At 35.4% G+C, this 4,746-nt stretch overlaps 1 non-coding gene across 1 annotated transcript; it reads left to right on the forward strand.

The window, feature by feature from the left end:
• The first annotated feature begins 2,364 nt into the window (after positions 1 to 2,364).
• On the forward strand, positions 2,365 to 2,471 carry LOC145118105 (small nucleolar RNA R71). The gene has a single exon (XR_013713087.1). It is a non-coding gene; the product is annotated as a small nucleolar RNA R71 (small nucleolar RNA).
• The last annotated feature ends 2,275 nt before the right edge of the window (positions 2,472 to 4,746 follow it).

Here is a 4,746-nt window from a genome sequence, read left to right on the forward strand (position 1 = left end):
TACATTTAGCAACAACATCAAAAGTAGATATAGAGAATAACATAAAATGCAGGTCGGTACAAGGCTGTCTTCACAAAAGCTTCCGGAGTGTACCTGTCTACTGACGACCTGAGAATACAAGTTATTTTGAAAGAGAGTATCAGCATTTTGATGCTGGTGAGTTCATAAGTATTTTAATGACATTGATATAAATACATATTTTTCCTCAAAATAATCTCATTAGATGATGGTGATAAGAGCTTATAAAGTATTTGAATTCCTTCCAGAAAATCCTATATTTTCTATTAAAAGTAGTCTTCTATCAAGACCAGACTGTTTTGTGTTTAAAGAGCATTTTTCCCCAAATGTTACTATCATTATCAAAATATAGTTTTTACATTAATGAGTATATGGGAAAACCACAATTTAATGTAATAGGGAAAATAATATTTTACTTCAGCAATGACATTGCTGTTTATATGGTAATAAAATGCAGACTCCGGGTAGTATTAGATGGACAATACACCCCGAGGAGTCTAAAGTAGGAAAAATACAGACTCCAGGTAGTATTAAATGAACGATACGCCTCGGAGAGTCTAAATGAATGAAATGCAGACTCCAGGTGGTATTAAATGAACAATACGCCTCGAAGAGTCTAAATGAATGAAATGTAGACTCCAAGTGGTATTAAATGAACAATACACCTCGGGGAATCTAAAGCAGCCTTTAATCCTAAGTAGGTTAATTTAAAGGTTTAAATGTGGCCTAGTGTATAACTAGGAAAATATATTATGATGGTTTTATATGTAGAAACTACCGTGATAATACTTACCTTAAGGCCATGAATTATAAGGTAAATGTAAAGATACTCGTAACCATACTGATTGATGGATGTAAACACGACGACCTGCTGGCGTCGAAATGAATGTGACATTTGTCACCCCTTGGCTTGGTCGGCCGGGACTGTAGCTAGCAGTTATGATGTGGGATGGTCTGTCCCGTATAGATCTATACACACAATGCCCGCTCTCCCTCCAGGAGACTCTGGTTACCAACTTGACAACGGCGAAATCCGCGTCATGAGGATGTATCTTGTGTTTTGATTTCTATAAACCTTTCTTTTTACTAAAAGTATAAGTTTTTAGAATATTGATATAGCTAAGTTCTCCTTCATGAAAGTTATGGTTGGTTTCTAAACTATACCTATTATAGTTTACTTGAGAGGTTATCTACGTACCTTTGCTACCCAAAGGTATTGAACTGGAGTAAGAGTTTTAATGTCTATCCAGATATATATAATATATAATTAGGACTTCAATGACACTCGGACAAATAGACGGATGCTCTAAGTCCACAACCAAACAAGGAACAGGAAATAAAGCGGGCTGTCAGTCCAAAGTCCTTCAAACCCTACTTATATAACTATATCTATATAGACATGCATCTATCAAGAATATAAGTTTAAAAGACTTTGATAAAATCTTAGTAATTTAAAAAGAGATTTTGGTACTTTAAAAGAGATTTGAAAACAAGATTTGAAAACCTTTAGTTGGATAAAACAGTTTAACATGCAAAAATCTATTTGCTTGGCAGTTATTAATCACATGCGATTGATATAATAACTTAATAATTCAACTTGTATTCCCCCCATAAAAGCATTTAAAATCATTTCAAAGGTTGATTAAGGGGTATGAACTCACCTGCAGTGGGTGATTCAGATGAACGGATGGTATAGGATGCTAAGTGTCAAGTGAGGACTTGAGCACACACACAGATCCTATTTAACATGTAATGATACATATATGTATCTAATTAGTCATTTTAATAACTAATTTATCAAGTAAGGACACCCTAATACATGGATAACACTTTGATTTAAGTGCTAGGAGTACATAAGGGTTGCATCTAAGGAGAATATGGCATCACATTGGAGTTTACTTCTCATTTGGTGACCACACATGAGTTTACGGTTTTTGGTCATATCCCCCATGAGTTTACGACCGTAAACTCATGGTAATTTGTACCATTGTCTGATTTGAGGTCTTATACCCCTCAAGGAAGTGTTCTATGATTGCATCCAAGGCTTAGGAAGGGACTAGGGCTCAAAATGCCCCTTTATGGGAGTTTACGGTTCTTGGTCCATCTTTATCATTATCATGTCCATAGTATCAAGAATGGCTAGTACAGTAGCCATGTCTGCATAATTTCCACCCACGCTTCCTTTAACTCCTTCATTTCTTGGATTGTGGTACTCACGAGATAGCTTTGCAAATTCTTCAACCAACTCCTTGACTTCCTCCAGATTTTTCTTAGTTAGTGGTCCTTGAGAATCAAGGAGTTGCCTTTTCATGACATTAAAACCATCATAAAATATAGACACTTTTTGTTGTATATTGAGGATAATTTCTTAACAATCCTTTATAGCGTTCCCATGCCTCATAAAGTGACTCACCCGGATTTTGCTCAAAATTGGCTATTGCCTTCTTGAGTTTAGCTATCTTGGAAGGTGGACATAATTGTTCTAGAAACTGCTCGTGCATTTGGGCCCAAGTAGTGATTGCACCAGGTGGTAGTGCCTTTAGCCAGTCTTTTGCAGCTCCCTTAAAAGTAACTGGTAGCATCCTCAGCAAGACTGTCTCCCTAGGAACATTTGGGACATTGAAATAATCTGCTATGTCATTTACTTCATCTAAATGTTTGTACGCATCCTCATGATCCTTTCTAGAAAATGGTACATCCGTAAGTGCAGTAAGGATGTGTCCTTTCAGATCAAATGTGGCAGTTGCAGGAATTGCAGGTTGTACTAGGGCAGGACCAGCATCATCTCTAATTTGCTTTTTGTAAGCTCCCATGGACATATCCGCAATGTCCGCCATCTCGTTATCAGGCTCGTCTTCGGGTTCACTTCTATGTAGTTCGAATTCTGGGTCAGATTCGTACTCGGATTCTTGTGGGTTAGATTTTTTATCAAAGCTTTTAACCTTGCTCTTATCCTTTGAAGATATGCTTGATTATCCTACTTTCTTTCCTGTCTTCTTTCCAAAAACTGATTTGAAATCTTTGAAAGACGACTTCTTTGGCGTTTGGTTCACTCCTGCGTTTTTATCCGTCTTCTTGTGAAGGGTCGACTCTGGATCTTCAAGTGGTGGCACCAAAGGTGTGTTGGAACCTCTAGTCATGAACTACTGCAAAGAAAAACAAAAATAAAAACGTAAAACTGAACAAAAAGGGAAAAACTAAGAAAAACTAAGAAAAACTAAGAAAAACTAAGAAAAACGAAAAACTACTGAACTCACATTGTGAGTTTAGTACTGAAACAGAACTAAGCTGAAAAAAAAACTTTTTGCAGGTTTTACCCCACAAAAAGGATCGATTAACCTAAAGCAAATAAATCAACAATAAAATAAGCCGTTCCCCGGCAACGGTGCCAAAAACTTGATGCGTGCAAATAGCTACACCTAATTTTAAATTTATAACCTAACTAACTTAACTAACTAAATTGAACCTAGGCAGTGTACCTAGTCAAACTATAGAATAGTTTAGGTAAGTCGGGTGTCGATCACAGGAAACGGTATTAACTAATTAATTTATCGACTATTAAATTAACCTAATTTTCTAGCAAAGTAGTGGGTTTTATCTAATTTTGCAAGTTTAGATGAACTTAATTTCTTAACACAATTCAACCAATTAACAAAACACTTCTGTTAGTTCGAATCCACTTTCCCTCAATGGTTTATAAATTAATTATGACAACTCCTGTTGGTTACCAGTTAAAACATTATTAGCAATTCAGTTCTAAATTTACTAATATTAATTAATTCATGTAGATCTATGTATGGTCACACATAATTTAACACAAAATCAATTATTGAATATTATTGGAGCTATGTAAGATTGAGTTGACAAACACAAATTATGGTCATAATATGAGTTCTCTAGCACAGCTAAATTTAACAATTCAATTCCTTAACTAAGATTGGTTCGATCTTAGCTCTAATAATCTAATGTTCATTAAATTACTAGGTATTCAAATTCATGCAGATTAATGGTCACTAACTACACAGGATGAGAGGTTCAAGCAATCTAGTTATCAAATCAAGCATGCTAGGTATACCAATCAAACACAAGACATAACCAACAAGAAAAGTCTAGATCAATAGAATAAAACCATGAGTTCCAACTTCATCTAGCTAACAGAAGCAACTAGATTTAGCTACTCATCATAGTAAATAAACACAAACAATCCATAGTCAAAAACATATTAAAAGTACCAAACTAAATATCGAATTATGACTTCTTCTTCCTCCTTGGTGTTAAAACCAATTTCCAGGCCTTTAAACTCTGTGATTTTCGACTTCTGAAACCTTTCCAAGTCAGCCAACCTCCTCAAATCGTATAGATCAAGTCTTATTTATATTTTCTGAATTATCCGCGCTCACGTCGTGAGCCAGTAAGTCTCACGTCGTGAGTTCAGTATCTATCCGTGTTTGACAAGGATTCTGATCTGCGATGCTTATCTTCTGTAATGTCCCAACTCACGTCGTGAGCCTTCAATACTCACGTCGTGAGGGCGTGTTTTTGCTGGATTTTTATTCTTTCATGTCTTCATCCTCCTAAGTTCCATTCTTTGATGCTTTTAGTCCATTTTCTTCAATATGTCTTTATTTGGCTGCAAAATATAATTTAACCTTATAAGTATCATTATTCCATGCAAATGACCAAAATATTAATTAAAATGTACTTAAATATTGCCTAAAAACATGTATA

The sequence above is a fragment of the Lactuca virosa genome, chromosome 5 (genome assembly GCF_052849685.1).
Source record: "Lactuca virosa cultivar CGN04683 chromosome 5, Lactuca_virosa_CGN04683_v6, whole genome shotgun sequence".
In the NCBI taxonomy this organism is placed as follows: Eukaryota; Viridiplantae; Streptophyta; class Magnoliopsida; order Asterales; family Asteraceae; genus Lactuca; species Lactuca virosa.